Raw genomic sequence first — 20,617 nt, forward strand, 5'->3', positions numbered from 1 at the left:
TGGCTCAGCTTCTTCCCTCTTTGGATTCTTAGGTCCTGTGGTGACTTCTGAATTTCCAGTCCCAAAGGCGCTGCTTTTATGCAGAAAAACCCCCATTCAACAGCCTAGCTGTCACTCAAACATGCTAAGTGGTGAGCCGGGCGGCTCACCACTGGCCCAATCAGAACAAAGTGCGACTTGAGTTGCTAAGGCAATTCAGTCCAGGGTGCCAATTCCCCTCCCCACCCATCCTGTGGAACTCAGACAGAGTGGCACCATTTGGAGGGCTTCTGTGGAGAAGCCCGCCAAAAAAGTGGAACAAAGGGCTCGACCTTGGTCAGAGTTACAGAGAGAGACACAAACGCCATTTTAGAAAAGAGTTCTGGCAAAAAGACCTAACCGTTGATTTAATATTAAATAAATAAACCGGCGGTATCTTTAAAATTGCACCAAAAAGTGGTGCGTTTATTATCAATGGGAAAATCCCATAGAGAATATTTCGGTGGAATATTTTGCATGGTAACCTCTGCCACCAGCCAGAAACTCAACAAGGGGGGACTGGACAGTGCCCCGTTGAAAACAGACCCAGGGCAATATAATTAACCCCTTCCAGTACTTCACAATATGATGATTTGTACTGGTTCTGTTCACAATTTAGGACTAGTAAAGTCAATGGTGACTTTACATGCCCTGGGAGACAGTAGTCAGTCCCAGGGCATGGAGTCTATGTTTGTGGGTCACTATGACACCCCTGTGTTACTGCACTGAGGGTGCTGTGTAACACACACATCAAAAATAGATGATACCCTAAGGAGCAAAAAGAAAACCCCATAGCCCATAAGCACACAAACAGGGTAATTCATAGAATTTTGCACAAAAGTGGTGCACGCAGCTGGAGCACAGTGTCCCCGTGCGATACACTGCGCCAGCCGCGTGCGAAAAAATCAATTTCATCGCACAGCGTATTCATGGATTTAGCCTCCAAAACCAGCCGTGGTGCCGAGTGGCGCAGCGACCCTGCAGCAGCGCCAGTTACGCCCCCAAGAACGCCCTTGCGCAATGAAAAGCCATCAAAATTCCCAATTCATCGCAAATGTCTGCACTAACCCTGGACCAGTCCACAGGGCTGCCAAACAGCAAACGCCAAGCGGGGAACGTGTATTTCAGTGGTTTGCGGGAAGTTTCATACGCGAATGTCCTGGGTACGTGTACATCAGGGGTGCGCGTGAAGTAATACACACAAATCCATCAGGCAGGGGTATTCCAGGGGTGCGCGGTAAGTATCACACACAAATTCAGCAGGGTACGTGTATTTCCGGGGTGCGCGGGAAGTATCACACGTGATTCCATTAGGGCACATGTATTTCAGGGGTGCGCGGGGAGTACTACACGTGAATTGTCCATGTGGGTCCTCCCAGGTGTTCCCTCTACACCCTCCACGGCCCTTGCAGCCAGCCCACACCACAGGGGACTACCTTGCACCCCTGCTCATGCCCCGCAGGCAGCCCATCCACCATGGGCATGCCCCTCAGCCAACCCACAAGTCACCTTGCACCACTGATCAACAACGCATGTCTCCCAGCACCCTCACCCCCCAGCACTGTGGGGCACCCTCCACCAGGCCCCCACTCCTGTCTCCCTGCACCTCCACCCCCCTGCATCCAGGGGCACCCTCCAGCAGGCCCCCACTCATGTCTCCCAGCACCCCCACCCCCCCCGCAGTGCAGGGCACCCTCCACCAGGCCCCACTCATATCCAACTCATGTCTCCCTGTACCCCCACCCCCCAGCATCCAGGGGCACCCTCCACCAGGCCCCCACTCCTGTCTACCACCCGCGCCACCCCCCAGCAGTGCGATCCGCCTGGGTACGTGTATTTCAGGGGTGCGCATGTAGTCTGATACGCAAATTCATCAGGGTACGTGTATTATGGTTCCGCATGAACTTCCAGACGCGATATCAGCAGGGTACGTGTATTACGGGGTTCGTGTGAAGTTCCACACGCGATTGCCCTGGGTACGTGTATTCCGGGGTGCGCAGGAAGTTCCACACGCGATTGCCCTGGTTACGTGTATTTCGGGGTGCGCGGGAAGTTCCACACGCAATTGCCCTGGTTATGTGTATTTCGGGGTGAGCAGGAAGTTCCACACGTGATTGCCCTTGGTACGTGTATTCCGGGGTGCGCAGGAAGTTCCACACGCGATTGCCCTGGTTACATGTATTTCGGGGTGCGCGGGAAGTCCCACACGCGATTGCCCTGTGTACGTGTATTCCGGGGTGCGCGGGAAGTTCCACACGCGATTGCCCTGGTTACGTGTATTTCGGGGTGCGCAGGAAGTTCCACATGCGATTGCCCTGGTTACGTATATTTTGGGGTGCGCGGGAAGTTCCACATGCGATTGCCCTGGGTACGTGTATTCCGGGGTGTGCAGGAAGTTCCACACGCGATTGCCCTGGTTATGTGTATTTTGGGGTGCACGGGAAGTCCCACACGCGATTGCCCTGGGTATGTGTATTCCGGGGTGTGCGGGAAGTTCCACACGCGATTGCCCTGGTTACGTGTATTGCGGAGTGCGCGGGAAGTTCCACACGCGATTGCCCTGTGTACGTGTATTCCGGGGTGCGCAGGAAGTTCCACACGCGATTGCCCTGGTTACGTGTATTTCGGGGTGCGCGGGAAGTCCCACACGCGATTTCCCTGGGTACGTGTATTCTGGGGTACGCGGGAAGTTCCACACGCGACTGCCGTGGTTACGTTTATTTCGAGGTGCGTGGGAAGTTCAACACGCGATTGCCCTGGTTACGTGTATTTCGGGGTAAGCGGGAAGTTCCACACGCGATTGCCCTGTGTACGTCTATTTCGGGGTGCGCGGGAAGTTCCACATGCAATCCAGCAGCCTACGTGTATTCCGGGGGTGCCATGGAGTCCTACACGTGAATCGGCCATGTGGGTCCTCCCAGCTGTTCACTCTACACCCTCCACGGCGCCTGCAGGTGGCCCACACCACAGGGGACTACCCTGCACATGTCCCGCAGGCAGCCCATCCACCATGGCCATGCCCCCCAGCCAACCCACATCTCACCTTGCACCACTGCCCACCAACACAAGTCTCCCAGCACCCCCACCCCCCAGCACTGTGGGGCACACTCCTCCAGGCCCCCACTCCTGTCTCCCTGCACCCACACCCCCACCAGTCAGGGGCACCTGCCAGCAGGACCCCACTCAAGTCCAACTCATGTCTCCCTGCACCCCCACCCCCCAGCAGTGCAGGTCACCCTCCACCAGGCCCCACTCATGTCCAACTCATGTTCCCCTGCACCCCCATCCTCCAGCACTGTGGGGCACCCTCCACCAGGCCTCCACTCCTGTCTCCCTGCACCCACACCCCCCTGCATCCATGGGCACCCTCCACCAGGCCCCCACTCCTGTCTCCCTGCACCACCACCCCCCAGCAGTGCAGGCCACCCTCCACCAGGCCCCACCCCTGTCTCCCTGCACCCCCACCCCCACCAGTCAGGGGCATCTGCCAGCAGGCCCCCACTCAGGTCCAACTCATGTCTCCCTGCATCCCCACCCCCAGCAGTGCAGGACACACTCCACCAGGCCCCCACTCCTGTCTCCCTGCACCCCCACCAGTCAGGGGCACCTGCCAGCAGGCCCCCACTCCTGTCCCCCTGCACCCCCACCCCCCTGCATCCCGGGGTACCCTCCACCAGGCCCCACTCAGGTCCAACTCATGTCCCCCTGCACCCCCACCCCCCAGCACTGTGGGGCACCCTCCACCAGGCCCCCACTCATGTCCAACTCATGTCCCCCTGCACCCCCATCCCCCAGCACTGTGGGGCACCCTCCACCAGGCCCCCACTCCTGTCCGCCTGCACCCCCACCCCCCTGCATCCAGGGGCACACTCCACCAGGCCCCACTCAGGTCCAACTCATGTCCCCTGCACTCCCACCCCCCAGCACTGTGGGGCACCCTCCACCAGGCCCCCACTCCTGTCTCCCTGCACCCCCACCCCCAGCAGTGCAGGGCACCTCCATCAGGCCCCCACTCCTGTCCCCCTGCACCCGCACCTTCCTGCATCCAGGGGCACCCTCCACCAGGCCCCACTAAGATCCAGCTCATGTCCCCCTTCACCCCCACCCCCAGCACTGTGGGGCACCCTCCACCAGGCCCCCACTCATGTCCAACTCATGTCACCCTGCACCCACACCCCCCAGCACTGTGGGGCACCCTCCATCAGGCCCCCACTCCTGTCTCCCTGCATCCCCAACCCCCAGCAGTGCAGGACACACTCCACCAGGCCCCCACTCCTGTCTCCCTGCACCCCCACCCCCCACCAGTCAGGGGCACCTGCCAGCAGACCCCCACTCCTGTCCCCCTGCACCCCACCCCCCTGCATCCAGGGGTACCCTCCACCAGGCCCCACTCAGGTCCAACTCATGTCCCCCTGCACCCCCACCACCCAGCACTGTGGGGCACCCTCCACCAGGCCCCCACTCATGTCCAACTCATGTCCCCCTGCACCCCCATCCCCCAGCACTGTGGGGCACCCTCCACCAGGCCCCCACTCCTGTTTCCCTGCACCCCTACCCCCCACCAGTCAGGGGCACCTGCCAGCAGGCCCCCACTCAGGTCCAATTCATGTCTCCCTGAACCCCCACCCCCCAGCAGTGCAGGGCACCCTCCACCAGGCCCCACGCATGTCCAACTCATGTCCCCCTGCACCCCCACACCCCAGCACTGTGGGGCACCCTCCACCAGGCCCCCACTCCTGTCCCCCTGCACCCCCACCTCCCTGCAGTGCAGGGCACCCTCCACCAGGCCTCCACTCCTGTCTCCCTGCACCTCCATCCCCCACCAGTCAGGGGCACCTGCCAGCAGGCCCCCACTCCTGTCTCCCTGCACCCCCACCCCCCAGCACTGTGGGGCACCCTCCACCGGGCCCCACTCATGTCCAACTCATGTCTCCCAGCACCCCCACCCCCTAGCAGTCAGGGGCACCTGCCAGCAGGCCCCCACACATGTCCCCCAGCCAACACGTCATCACAATCTAGATCCCTGGCCCTTATGGGCAGCCTCCACATGCCAAACACCCACCCAAGTATTGCATCCACCCACTTAAAAATGCCAATTACATGATACAACCCCAATGGCAAGTATGTAAATGAACACATCTCCCTCACATACACACAATGGGTGTCAGGGAATGTCAAAACCCATAGCATGACATGCATGAAACCAATGAGACAATACTACACATTGAAGTATGATGAAAAAAAATGTATTAAAAGCAACATAAATGGAATCAAAAAGAAACAAACGAAAATGTGAATTAAAAACAAAAAGCAGCATGTCCGTAAAATAATGTAAAACCACAAATCATAATCTAAAGGAAAGGTGTCCAAAGTCACAGTTCACAAAAGTATATCCAATGGAAAATTAAAACCAAAAACCATTGCTCCATGGGTAAAATCAAAATGAAAAAAAAATCCCAACAGTCAACTATATACAGATAAACAATCCAGGGTCCATGATCCCAACAGAAGAAATGAAACCTATCTAATAAGATTACCTAATAAAAAATAACTATATACAAAAATGTGGCCCATTGTCCAAAAGGTCAAAAAAATATAAAAAAGCAAAGGAAACCGAACACTAACTACAGAACTATTTACAAGGGCAGCGGGCTAGTCCGACGGCTCACTTCGGGATGTTCCGGGCCAGGGCATCATCAAACTCCTGCTCAATGTCCCGGAGGCGGTAGTCCTCCATGGCCCCGAGGGCCACAAGGCCGATGACATGTTCACCTCCAACTCCCTGCGGATTGCCTCGAGGCACTCGGCCCGCCTCAGGGCCCTCTGCATGGAGTTCTCCGCCTTGACCATCGTGAGCCGTGCCTCTTCTGCCCGCTGCCGCTCCGCATCTATGGCGTGGCCCAACCGCTGCCCCACAGAAGACACTTCCCGTCCTGGGTCCTCCTACCCTCCGGCCGATGCCTGCCCCTCCGATGTGGAAGGCCCCGAGCCATCATGGCTCCCACCTCGTTGCTGCTGCTACTGTGCCTCTGCCCGTGCCCTGGCTCCTGCTGCCTGCACATCCTCCACCGGCTGGGGTGCAGTCGTTGATGTGGCCACCCCTGCTGGACGTCCGACTCCCGACTGTGGCAGGGATGCCTCCTCCACCAGCCTGGCCGCACCGTCAGAGGCAGCTCCACAGGGCACCCTGGTGACAAATTGGTGGGAAGATGGCACGGAGGACGACTGGCGCATAGGGTGTTCAGTTGAGGAAGGGGTTGCAGTAAGCTGCAGCAAACAGAGGAATCCGGCCTGGGTGACCTGTCCCAGTAGGCCGACGCAGTCAACGAGCCATTCGAGATGACGTGCAGTCTCCTCATGAAAAGACTGCAGGTCATCTCGCATGGCCCGTTGACGCAACGCCACTCCAGTCAGGACAGGCTGAACCCGTACCTAGATAGCCACGTCCACAGGCAGAGCAAGGCCAGTTGTTGTGAACTCATCCCCTGCCTGAAAACGGGTCTGGACGTAGGCATCCCTGCTGGTGCAAGATGATGCAGTGACAGGATCAGGGACAGGATTGCACACAGGCACCTCCGCGGCGGCCTGTGCTGCCTCCTGTCCCTGGTCCTGCACTGCAACACTAGCACCAGTGGAATCCCCACCTCCAGACCCTGTCTCTGTCGCTTGCACAGCCTCCTCCTCCACCAAACCCCCCACCAACCTGGATGACACCGTGCCATCTTCCCCCTTTGGGCCCTGTGGGGTCCCAGCTGCCCCTTCTGCTGCCGAGGAGTCCAACTCCGACCTCCACCTCTTGGACCTACCCCCTGCAGCTGCGGGCTGGGACGCGGCACTGGACTCCTCACTCCCCGACGAGATCACAACCTGGGAGGGGAGCCGGGCCTTGCGTCTCCGGCTGGCGGTGCGATCCCCGCCGCTGTGCTCCACAGTACCTTCTCTGCCCTCTTCATCAGTTGACGCTGCAGACAGGGAGAAATAAAACACAGGCATCAGGGCACTGTACAATGGACACATACACACATGACAGTTGTACATGAGTGGCATTGGCAAAACTCAGACATGGCATCACAATCGCGAACACACATGTCATTTCAGCTCGCACAACTGAGCCATACCACAGCCATATCGCAACAGCCAGCACCATCCATACACATACAACAGCATGAGCAGGCAAAGGTGAGCCAGACATCACATGCAACACCGGGAGTGCACTACACATGCACACACACCACCACACTTGCATGCATATGCATGTGTACACCTCTGCCAACTGTGGCAGTGTTCAGATTTGCATCCATGTCACATCTGCCAATCAGGCTTCCACATCCCGCTGTCACATGCATCCATGTTGCATCACTGTTGCACCCATGTCAAATACACAACCATGCACATGTACACAGTGCTGATACATGCAGCTGAAAACAACATCCATGTGTGACATCACAAACATGCCTACTTACATACGCATTCATCCAAACATGTGTGCCTACACAACTGCATTTGGCATGCAAGCCTACACACACAAGCACCATCCATGTCTCGCACATGACTGACCTCGCATGTGTTAGCCTCACGGCCCTGTACACCCCTCCCATACTTGGCCCCATAAAAACACATGTGCAACCTGCACACTACTGGCACATCACCACACGCACAGCACACAATCATGATGCATGTACACTTACCGCTCGACTCCAGACGGGTCTGCTTCTCAAGGACATGGACGTGGAGCGCTGGGGATATGAATTCCAGGACCCTCATCTGATCGTCCGACAAGTGGCCCCGGGGCCCCTTAGCATCCGCTGCCTTCAAGAGGCGCCGGGTCTTGTTGAGGGTCTTGGACCTGAAGTCCTCCCAGCGCTTCTTGACATGGTGGAATAGTCAGACTGCCACCCCCTCCGCGTTGATGGCAGTCACGATGTCCGTCCAGATCCGAGTCCATCCTTCCTTGTCGGCGCGCAAACTTCGGTGGCAGTGAAGCTGGTGCCCCTCTGCCTCTCTGGCCGGGGGTTGTCACTGGTGCCAGATGTTGCAGTGCCCGACATGACAACCCCAGAGGCAGGAGTGGGTGGGCAACTGGGTCCTGGGGCTGGTCTGTGGAGCGATGGAATCCCAGTCGGGAATCTTCAGTTCCAGCAGGTGTGGTCACAGCAACAGCACCCATGGCTGATGTGCAGGCAACAAATGGCAGGGCACGTGGGCAGCAGGCAATCAGGCAGCAGCAGATGGCAAGTGGGAGCGTGTTCGGGGCACTGGGGGGCAGTAATTCGGCCTTCTGGGCAGGAGCGTGGTCTTCCGTGTGCTTACGCGTGGCCAGCTTGATACGGAGTGATTTGGCACGTGAAAATCCAGCACGTCTGCGTGTAATTTGAGGAAAGGGCCTTAGCACGTAAGCGCGTAAGCGTGTCAGCACACGTACCCAAATTCATTGGCCCAAAGGCCACCAGCGCATATGCGCGTCTGTGACGTGCATGCGCGGGCGTTTCCCTGTACACGGGTGCATGTTACATGTCCAATGACTGCACGTCAGAGTGTCAGCTTGTGTAATTGGAGGATGGGGCCTTAGCGCGTACACGCGGAAGTGATGCTGGACATGTGGGCATCTTTAAAAGGTACGTGTAGAACGCCATTTCCTTGTACGTGCTTTTCGTGGAGCGCGAGTGGGTGGAATCTGTACTTCTTGTCGGTTCACACGCGATTTACTTCACGGCGTTCCAAGTTCGTACTCCCTGTTACCTCTGACAGCTTTTTCTCTTTTTGTCTTTTTCCTGGGCCTGTTTCCTCAAATAGCGTTCACTTCTCCTGTTGTCCTGTCTCCTCAGACAGCGTACAATTCTTCTTTTGGCGGGGGTGTTGCCAACACGCACACGCGCATATTTTTCACGTGATATTTCCTGGCAGACGGTGAGTCGCGCACGTATTTGACATCTGTGCTTGCCCCGTGTGTTGCCTACCCCTTCAGAGGTCAGTCTAGGCTGCCTGTGACACGCATACGTTCATTTTTGTGTTTCTGGGTGCCACAGCGTAGTGCAGGTTTTTTTTTCCACGCACGTGCTCTAGGAGGGGTTGCGTGCACATTATCTCCCTTTTTCGGGGTGCGTTGCGTGACCCGTCATCTTCCCCCAGGGGTCACATACAGCCTTGCTAGAGCACTAGGGTACAAATTCCATCTAGTACCCTACCCCTTTGACCCCCAATTGCCCAGGACAATAGTTTACTGCAACTCCCATAAGCACAACAACATCAGTGCCATGGTTAGGAGGTGAGCGCGTGGTAAGGGTGGCAAAGGTGGGCGAGCCACAAGAGGTGGCCATGGTGGATACGGTAGGGGACGTGGCCAGGACTTGCAGGGTGCCCCTAGCCCCCCATGTGTGGGTGACCAGTCAGGGACACCCATGCCCCCCCTGGTTGAGGGTAACATGGCTGACACCATCCCTGCTCAGCCCTTGTTGGACCAGCCCATTGTGGCACCAGACCTGGCACAGGGTGACTCCATGGATGACTTCCAGGTCAGCAGGTCTAGGCCACGTGTGGCGGTGCACGTTGGTGTCACCAGCCCACGTGGATCAGGGGCAGCTATGTCATCTGCTGCCCCGAGTAGGCAGGGTGGGGAGGCTGCAGGGGCAGCTGCGGCTCCATCCACCACAGCTCAGAGTCTCCCAGCCAGGACAGTGTCGGTCCTAGTCCATCCTGCTGACGTTCCCCCTGACTACATCACACTTCAGCTAATGCCTGCACCAAGTCCCATGGTGAGTGTTCATTCCCACACTCCTAGTCCACAGTCCACCGGGGCTCCTGCCCCTAGTGTCCAGAGCGGCGTAGGACACTCAGTATCACCACCACCTTCCAAGCGGAAGAGGAAGAGCGCTCGTCCAGTACAGGCTGATGCCCCGGACACAGCTACACAGTCCGGCCCAACAAGGAAGCCCAGCTTCAATCAGGCCAAACTTGATGCACTTGTGGAGTATGTGTCCGCACATGTCAGCAAAATGGTGATTACTGCAGGATGCAAGACACACCTGCACAACGTCAGGCACACTGGCAGACCATTGCGGAACTCATAAGTGCCCTTGGATTCGTGAGGCGCACAGCTAATGATTGCTACAAGCGCTGGAATGACCTTAAGCGCAGGGCAAAGAAAAAGCTGGCCTCAAGTCATGCCACAACTCTAGTGACTGGAGGTGGGTCTCCGGCAGAGGACATAGAACTCACTCCACATGAGTATGTTGCTGGGACCTACGTCACGGAGGAACAGATCCAAGGCGTGGGAGACCTGCCAGATTACGAGGCATTGTCCGGTGAGTGTACATGCATGTGTGTGTCATCCATGTGCATGGTGTGTGTGTGAGTGCTTCTGATTGAGTGCCAGGTGAGGGGGTGTGTGCCTGAGTGGTTTGGGTCACCCATGTGCTTCATCCAATACATTCTGCGCACCAGGATTTGGGTGTTGCAGTATCACTTCTGGCAACAGTAGACATTCAGCCCAACCTCACACCAGTTGCCCTTGAAGTGTCATCTTGCCACAACAAAATTGGATGTTATTCTGTGTTCATTCAGGCTGATTGTCTGCATTCCACCACTATCACTAGGCATTTCTCAGTCCTATTGTCGCATGTGTGACATGGCTAGGGTGCATGCCATCTGTGTGATGGCATGTGTCATGTATGTGTATTGGACATGCCAATCACAGGCCAATGTGTGATGGCACTGCTAGGCAGCATGCAGCAAATTTGTTGGTCTTCCATCTTGGTGTCATCAATGTGTGCCATTTGCCTCCCCTTCATACGCAGTGACAGTGCATGCATGAGAGGGTTATAGTCATGTGGGACATGTGTCAATGAAGTACTGTTTCTGTTGCTTCTCAGCCCTAATTGTGTTCCATGGTGCTAATGCCTGTTCCCATTTCGTTTCTTTCATGTCTTTGCAGGGGATGACGCACTTGATACTGCTGGGGTTGTGGTGATGGTGCAGACCCAGGAGGCATCTCAGGCCCGACCGGGCACCAGTGAGGGACGTGGTGTGGTGGTGGGTGAGAACCCAGACTTGCTGCAGACCGTTGTCTCAAGGGGTGTCTCTGGGTGCACCTCCCCCGAGCTCTATTCCGGTGTCGATTCGGATGATGAGACCTATGTGCCGTCGCAGGTAAGTGTTTCTGGGAGGGATTCTGTACTGTCCAACCCACCTGCACCAGGGGTCGAACCCTCAATGGGGATGTCAGTGTTGGTAGGTCCGCCTTTGGTGGTTACGGATGCAGGGTCACACTCCGCTACATCTGATCCTGTTCCTGGGCCAGCAGATCAGAGGGGGAATGCAGTCCTGCAGCCTCAGGCAGTGCCGACACAGCAAGGCGCAGTTCGCCTTGCCCCAGACAGGTGTGGTGCCCGCCGACGAGGTGGCCGTACGCCACCTGGCAATACTGCATGGGAGCAATCCATATACGGTATGGCAAACCAACAGGCAGTATCAACTGAGATATGATATGATATGATATGATATGGTATTTGTAACGCGCCTATACACAGGTGTTTCAAGGCGCGACGAGGCAGGGAGGGGAGGAACAAGGGGAGACAAAACAAACGATCCTACTAGGCCAGGTGTCATTCAGATCGTGCAAGTGCAGGGGTGGGGGAGGGGGGAAAAGTGCAAGGGGAAGGGGAGGGGGGGAAGTGCAGTAAAGGTAAGTGGCGTAAGTAATAAATAAAAAAGGGCCAGCTAGTGGCAAGTGCAAGGTAAGTGCAGAACAAGTGCTGGGGAAGGGGGGGGGCTGTAGGGATACAGAGACAGTCCCGTAGTGCAGAGGGGTTCCAGGGGATCAGTGACTGGGACCAGGACCGAAGGCAGTTTAGAGTGGTCCAGTTGCAGGATCAGTGCAGTTTAGTGAAGAATTAATTAGCTGTTCAGCAGGGGAGAGGGAGAGAGAAAGCAGAAGCAAAGAGGAAGGTTTTGAGGTGCTTCCGGAACCGGAGGTGGTTCTCCTCAAGTTTCAGGGAGGCAGGAAGGCTGTTCCAGAGGGAGGCCCCTGCCGCGGAGAGAGATCTACCCCCAGCTCGTTGCTTCGAGAAGCGGCTGACCATGAGGGAGTTGGAGGCGGATGAGCGAAGGGCTCGGGGAGGAAGATATTTGGGAAGAGAGAGTTGAAGGTATTTAGGACCCAGGCCCCGTCCGAGATGATGGTTCAGGCCATGGATAGGGTGGCCACTTCCATTGTCCCCCAAGAAAGGGTAATTGAACAACTACAGCAGGCAACAGACTCCATTAGCCACTCACACAGGGAGGACATGTTGGCGTCCAACAGGGACAGGCGGGCGGCACTGGAGACTCTGCGGGAAGCCATTTCTATTGAGTCCCAGGGCCACAGGGAAGCCCTGAGGGTGGAACTCCGTCAGCTCAGGGCAACTCTGGTTGAGCTTGAGGCTTCAGCTAACATGAGGACAGAACTGCAGCTGGAGCGGTTCACTCATACGCTCTCAGCTGAGATGCAGGCAACTAGGGAGGAGGTCCGGGCATCCCGTGAGTTGTTGCATGGGGACCTCTGCACAATTATCCTCCAGAACCAGACCTTCCACACCCGCATGCTTGCTGCCATGGAGGACCAGACTAGGGCTTTGCGTGGGCTGCCTCCCATAGTGCCACCACCTCCTGATGTAGCTGCAGAGGGTGAGGAGAGCAACAGCAGCGATTCTCCCACAATAGGGTAGCCGTGCAGGCCATGAGCCCATGGAGGTGTTTTTTTTCCGCAAGATCCACACAGGTGGTTTTTGGTGTGCACCCTGTCCTCGGACATCCTGGGTGGCCTCCAACACCCCCACCCCCCGGGCCCATTCATGGCCATTTTTGATTTTTGATTTTTTGGACAGTGTGTTGCCTTGTGTGGCTCCCGTGGGCATACGCTGTATTGTGGCTGGGCACATGCAGGCTTGTCCTGAATTTGGGTCAGATGCTTGGGTTTGTGTGACACACACACCTCCTGCTTCCCGTTTCCATGGGCTTGCAAAGGGTGTGCCCAAGTGACATTGACTTACACGGTGACGTTGGACTCCCATTTGATGTGTGGGCAGTCTGTAGTCAATACTGTGTATACATTCCTAGTGCATATTGTTGTTGTATTGTACACTGCATGGTGTATTGATATGTGCCTCTGCATCCATCTCATCCTCCTAATTTGCAGGTCCATTTCTCATGTCTTCACAAGGCGGTCTACTTTGGAACTGGAGTCCATGTTGTAAGCAGTGCACCTACACTTTTGAGTGGCGCTAACATTGTATAGTTGGAAGTGTTCGAAGTGCTGGCATTATCAGGTAGTGAGGCTACACATTTTTTAAGTCCGTACTGTCATGTTTATGGTAGGTTGGAGGTTGTGTAGGTGATTGGTATTATTGGTAAGTATTTGGTAATGTGTGTTGTTGGTCCTGCATTACTGTGAGCATTTCATGTGTGCCCAGTTTCCATTAGGAACACTGTAGTTGGTGACACTTGGGTCATGTTGTGGGGATTAATTTGTTTACTCTCACATTGCATGACATGCCATGGTGTGTTGTGTGGCCGTGCCGGGGAGGGTTTGGGTGACATGGCACTGTTCTCATGTTGTATTTTGCAAGTGGGTATTCATTTTTGCTGCATGGAAGTGTGTCTTTTGATGACACTGCATTGGTGGTGTTTGTGTAGGTAGGGATGCACACATTGTGACACTTCCAGATGAACAATCTCAGGCTGCTATGGTTCTGACAGTTGACTCTCCCTTAATTCATCAGAATTGTCAGATTGAGTCATCATTGATTGTCAGATGGTATGTGCCAGGGCTGTGTGCACTCCACAGGGGTGTGCTTTCTATGTGAAGTAATTAGCCACCATCTGCGTACGGGCTGCCTCACCCCGTGCCCTTTCCCGTCCCATGCGCAGCAGGCGTGCATGTGGCTGGGGATGTGGGGGCACCACCATGTCCACAGCCAGGCCCCGGCGTGTTGCAACATTGTGCAGGACACATGCTGCCACTATGATCCTGCACACTACTGGGGGAGCGTATAACAGCTGCCTACTAGAACAGTCAAGGGAGCGGAAGCGTGACTTGAGCACTCCGAATGTGCACTCCACTATGCCCTGTGTTGCAATATGGGCTGTGTTGTATCTTACCTTGGGAGGGGCGATGGGGTCCGAATTGGCGTCATCATGTGTGTGCTCAGAGGGTAGGCACTGTCCCCAGGGGAGGTGGTGATGGGGAACATTATTGGGGTATTGGCAATACTCTGTATCTGTCATGCATGCGTGTGCTGTGGCATTTCTACTCACCAAGCAGCCATGCATCGCCATGCCGCCCAGCTTCCATGTCCCGGTTTAGGGTTGACATCCTGTAAATGAAGCTGTCGTGGGTGGACCCTGGATAGTTGGCATATACTGAGGTCATGATTCCCTTGGCATCACATACTACCTGGACATTGATGGAATGCCAGTGCTTGCGGTTTCTATAGATGTGCTCAGATGCCCTGGGGGGACGTAGAGCCACATGGGTGCAATCAATGGCACCTAGCACTTTGGGGAATTGTGTCACCCTGTAGAAATCCTGGCTGACAGCCTGCCTTTCTGCAGGTGTTCTGTGCAGGTATATGTGCCTGCGGACTGATGGGTGTGCAGAGATGATGGCCAACACCTGGTGTAGGCACCGTGACTGCGTGGCTTGTGACACCCCCCCCACTATGGCACTTGTCCGCTGAAATGATCCGGTAGCCAAGAAGTGCAGTACATTGAGGACCTTCTCCAGGGGGCTGAGTGCTTGGGAGCACAGGGTGGGTGATGTGAGGTCATCCTCCCACTCACTGACCAGGTCAAGTATTAAGTGTGGTGGAAACCTGTACCTCCCATACACCTGGTCATCAGGCATACCAAATAGGCTGGTTCTGGGTGTGAAGATTATGGCCCTGACTATCCTTCTCCTCCTCCTGCGGTATCCCACGGCCACTGCTGCTAGGAACGGTATAGTCATCCTGGCGTCTGAGCTTGTTTGTTGTTTGCGCACTCTTTTATGCTGCGCGGGACTTGCGCCTGCTTCATGCTGGCGTACGTGTTTCAGGATTGGACCTTTTATTTTTTGGCGCGTTGTAGGCGTCCGTGTAAATCTTCCCGCCACTCCAGGAATACACGTAACACGCTCTGCCAGGCCCAGTCGCGAGTAAATATTCCCGCCCACCCCTGGAATACACGTACCCCACTTTCACAGGCCCAGTCGCGTGTGGAACTTCACGTGCACACCGAAATAAACATACCCTGCAAATTCGCGTGTGAAACTTCCCGCGCACCCCGAAATACACGTACCCAGGGCAATCGCGTGTGGAACTTCCTGCGAACCCCGTAATACACGTACCCTGCTGGTATCGCTTGTGGAAGTTCACGTGGACCCATAATACACGTACCCTGATGGAATCGCATGTGAGACTACCCGTGCACCCCTGGAATACACATACCCAGCAAATTGCACGGCTGGGCCATGGGGGTGCTTGGAGACAGGAGTGGGGGCCTGGTGGAGGGTGCCCTACAGTGCTGAGGGGTGGGGGTGCAGGGGGACATGAGTGGGGGCCTGGTGGAGGGTGCCCCTGGATGCAGAGGGGTGGGGGTGCAGGGGGACATGAGTGGGGGCCTGGTGGAGGGTGCCCCTGGATGCAGGGGGGTGGGGATGCAGGGGGACATGAGTGGGGGCCTGGTGGAGGGTGCCCGGCACTGCTGGGGGGTGGGTGCAGGGGGACAGGAGTGGGGGCCTGGTGGAGGGTGCCCTGCACTGCTGGAGGGTGGGGGTGCAGGGAGACATGAGTGGGGGCCTGGTGGAGGGTGCTCCTGGATGCTGGGGGGTGGGGGTGCTGGGAGACATGCGTTGGTGGGCAGTAGTGCAAGGTGACATGTGGGTTGGCTGGGGGGCATGGCCATGGTGGATGGGCTGCCTGCGGGTCATGTGCAGGGGTGCAGGGTAGACCCTGTGGTGTGGGCCGCCTGCAGGGGCCGTGGAGGGTGTAGAGGGAACAGCTGGGAGGACCCATACGGCCAATTCACGTGTGGGACGCCCCAGCAACCCCGAAATACACATAGGCTGCTGGATTTGCATGTGGAATTTGCAGCGCACCCGGAGTACACGTACCCTGCTGAAATTGCGTGTGGAACTTCACGCGCACACCGAAATACATGTACCCTGCTAATTTGCGTGGGAAACTTCACACGCACCCCGGAATACACATGCCCAGGCCAATTGCGCGTGGAACCTCCCGCGAACCCCGTAATACATGCACACGCTATTTTTCACACAACGGGTGTCCGTGTTTGTCGGTACCCCTTTGCACCTCATTTGTCCTAGAGGGCCACTGTATGGATCATTCATCATAGCTGTATATGGGTGCTTTTTGTTAGCGCACATTTTGGCGCACATTTATTTCAGGCGCAGGGACGCTACCGCCTGCTTTCTTGTGGCGTACTTGTTTGGCCCTGTGCGCGTCTTTGACCGTGCGCTGGTTTGCCTTATTCGATTCCATGAATATGAGTTGTAGGCGAGCGTGTGGGCGTTCCGCGCACTTGCCTCCTGTACTTCCCCCGTGACGCCCATATTTTCATGCGTTGTTCCCCATTCTGAGTGTTACACCCCGTGTTCCGCCTACTTTTGTAATGTGCGCCGCGCTGTGTGCGATTTCGCAGCGGCCGTGGCGCACGCTGTTGGATGACCTGTGCGCTGGCGTGCGCCGCGCACTTTTTCAGCGCACATCCAATATTTTTCACGCGCACAGACTCCCATGTATCGATGTGCGCTGGTTTCCCTGCGATTTTCGCAGTTGCACTGCGATTTTCGCACTTTTACTGCGAATTGCACGTTTTGGCACCTCTGCGCCGGAATTTTCGGCGCACATTAATTCCATGAATCGGCCTAAAAGAGTCAAAGACATACCTCAAATCATGCCTAAGAGTGGAAGTAAAAGAGTCTCACTCTTAGCAGGAGAAAAAAACAAACCCCAAAAATCCAGCAAAGCTGCTGGGGGACTCACTAGGTTTGGGAAATTAGCCTTATAAGGAAATTATCCCTAACACCCTTAGAAAAACTCAGAGCCTCCCCACATACTACGTGGCATATCTGCAGACACTTTCCTCCAATCATATTAAAAGGATTTTGTTTCAACTGCACTCTTTACTTTTATACAATGGGATCTTTGCTCATGGAGCAACTGTATCTAATATAATTTCCTGGTATGCAGGCTTTCTGCTTTCTGCAAACTGAACACAAAGAGAAGAAAAAAAATATACAAGTGCACTTTTAAAAATGAATTTTCTTTTCACCTCATTTTGCACACAGAGATTACATTATAATGTTAAGGAGTTAGTTAACATTAGTGATTAGTAATTGTTAATGAAGTCAGTCAGTTATAAATAATGTAGTCTCCTATGCATGAGGTATTCAAGAGAGGAAAGAAATTTGGTGCACTTTTACACTTTGCAGTTTCACATTGAGCTTTTTGCTGCATTATAAATCCTGTACCTTGCATGCCACCGGCAACCTAGTCACATGTTATACTGGCAACATAAAGATGGCTATATGTGTGTCACATTATTGCTGGCAACAAAATGCCATCACATTTATTACAGCGCTATGTACTCTAAAGCACTATAAATATTATAAAGCGCTATATATATTTCTACATGCCCCTCCTTTTTCCGACAATTTAGTAATGGTTAAATCCACAATTGGGAAAAACTTTACTTGTGCTCCTTTTTCTCTTTCCATCACAGCAACTCAATAAAATGAACATTCAAATTTTTCATAATAAATCACTGCCTATTCAACATAAAAGCAAAATCCATCTCAAATGGGTCCATAGGTTCTTATAAAATATTATACACTTTTCCTTCCAACCGAAGTGTCCATAGTTCAATGTCCAATGTCTTTGTTTAAGTGTGAAACAATATTTTAAGTTCAACAACAAAATAATAAAATAAAATAAATAATTAAAACAAAGAATGAACATAACTAATTCAAATAATTATATAAAACAATAAAGTTGTGGGACACCATCGCCCATACTTCCAGGATGCATCGGAAATAATGTATCTGCAACGCTGCAGGTTCAGTTCAACATTGTTCCATTAATGATGTCCTCCTCTGAGACAACCCGACCATCAACTTCACATCATGTGGTTCATTTGGTGCATTCTTTCATCCTGGCACTCTTGGATGTTTTCCATAGGAATCATCTCTTTGGGCATCCTGGTTACTTTGTCTTCACCTCCATCCGGAATGCATTACTTGATCTTCATCCTGCGGACTCCATGACCTCATCATCTCCTGTGTCCTCCGGTCCTGTGACCTCCGACCTCAAAACACAGTTAATCGTTCAAAGTCAAACAGAAAAGAGACAGATTAAGTACATAGCACAATACCAATTTCACCCTTTTACCAAAAATAAAATATTTAGTCTAAAACATTTCGCACTTTTTCTTTGGTATCTGAAACTAAGCACATGTTAGAGAGAAAACAAATATGTATACAGAACATCATTATACATTAAACATATTTCAACCTTGTAATAAAATAATACCATCTACTTCAGCCCCCTCTTTGTTAATGTTTATCACCTATGATATTTTTATTTGCATCTATTTCATAACAAGAATTACATCTATTTTTATTTCTCTGGTATTAGATATTATGAAGGGTACTACGTGTTTTTCTTTCATGTATTTAGGGCACTTGAGCTGTTTCTACTTGCTCAAGCCTCCTGACTTCATGTTTGGGATGACAGGGCTTAATTTGGTTAACATGAACAAATTGCTCTGTTATTGTTTCACCCTCTGTTCTTAATATTTTATATACCACTGGAGACACCTTATCTATAATTTGAAATGGCCGTGCCAGGCCACCAGAAATTTAGAATCTTTCTGTTTACCTTTTCCAAAATGAAATTTATATACCTGATGACCTACACTATACTCTTTCACAGATGTCTTTTTATCATAATATGATTTTGAACTGTCAGCAGCCCTTTCCAAATTTTGCTGCACAAAAGCTAATGCATGTTGTAAATGCTTCCTCAGTTCTTCCATATATTCGTGAATTGTAGATGCGCTTACAAGGGTCTGTTCATGTGTCCTGTACAACAAGTGTTGTGGTAACACCATTGTCCTACCTGTCAGTACTTCATGAGGTCTAATACCTATTGATTTGGCAGGAATTGATCTGATTACCATCAAAACCAGAGGTAAATGTAAATCCCAGCTGGAACCTGCCTCTGCTACAAACTTCTTCAATATATCCACAACAGACCTGTTGCAACGTTCAACACCCCCAGAAGAGTCAGGTCTGTATGCAATATGCAGTTTTCTTTTCACCCCCAGTATCTGCCACACCTTACTCATTAAAGCGCTTGTAAAATGACTTCCTCTGTCTGACTCTATTCTTTGTGGTAACCCAAACCTTGAAAATATATGATTTACCAGTAATGTAGCTGCTGTTTGCGTGCTACAATCTGGTGCAGGAATACCATCTATCCATTTTGACATAAAAAAAATCACACTTAAAATATAACTGTTCCCCCTGCTCAACCTTTTTACAGGCCCTACATAGTCTATTTGCAAATCTGACCATGGAAGGATCAAGCCACTTTTCATCAATGGGGCCCTATCCATTGGTGAAGCGGGTTTAAATTGGGCACATACTAGACACCCCCTAGTATATAATTCTACATCTTAGGACATATGTGGCCAGTAAGCATAATCTTTCAGTATCTTTAATGTTTTTGTGAACCTCTGTATCCTGCAGTTATTGCATCATGTGCATGGTGTAGCATTAGCCCTCTGAATGAAAGGTGTACCACCCAATGTATTTGTCCTGTTACGGATTCCATCCTGTAGCCTGATTTGTTTTCTATTTTTTAATAGCACCCTCAACTCTTCTTTCCCCGCACAATCATTTTCAGTTAAAGGATTTTGTTCAGGGTCTATCAAATGATTATAAAAGATTCCCAAAATTGAAGCATCTTTTTGTGTCTTAATCAGGTCTTGATCTGGTGTATCATAACTCCATTGCACTACTGGTTGTTCTACCTCTTTTGGAGTCTTAGAGCGTGTAAGTGCATCAATCTGTATTTCACCAAGTAAGTGTTCAATAGGTAGCAACTCTCCCATCTTAGCCCCAATTATGGCCAAATTATATGCCTTATCATTTCCCTCCTTATCTTCTCCTGGAGTTTTTAAATGTCCATGCATTTTCCTCCAGTATATTGTTAAATCATTCTCTGACACTAGTTAGTCTATGGCCTGTATCATTTTTCCATGTTTGAGGACCTTTTTATTGTACGTAGTCATTCCTCTTGCTTTCCAGCCAGGCAAATATTTCACAAAGCTATTTTGTGCATAATCAGAATCAGTCACCAGGACAATTTCACTAAATTTATTATCAACTGCAGTAGTGATAGGAACGTCTCCACATTTCAACCAGACATTTCCTATTCCTGATACCAATTGTTTATTACTGTAATTTTCAATGTGAAAGTCACAACCGTCAACATATACAGTTGGCAAATCTTTGCATGTCTTTTCATCAAATGCTTTGTGTGGTGATTGTTCAAACTCCTGTAAA

The sequence above is a fragment of the Ambystoma mexicanum genome, chromosome 4q (assembly GCF_040938575.1).
Source record: "Ambystoma mexicanum isolate Mex_15411 chromosome 4q, UKY_AmexF1_1, whole genome shotgun sequence".
In the NCBI taxonomy this organism is placed as follows: Eukaryota; Metazoa; Chordata; class Amphibia; order Caudata; family Ambystomatidae; genus Ambystoma; species Ambystoma mexicanum.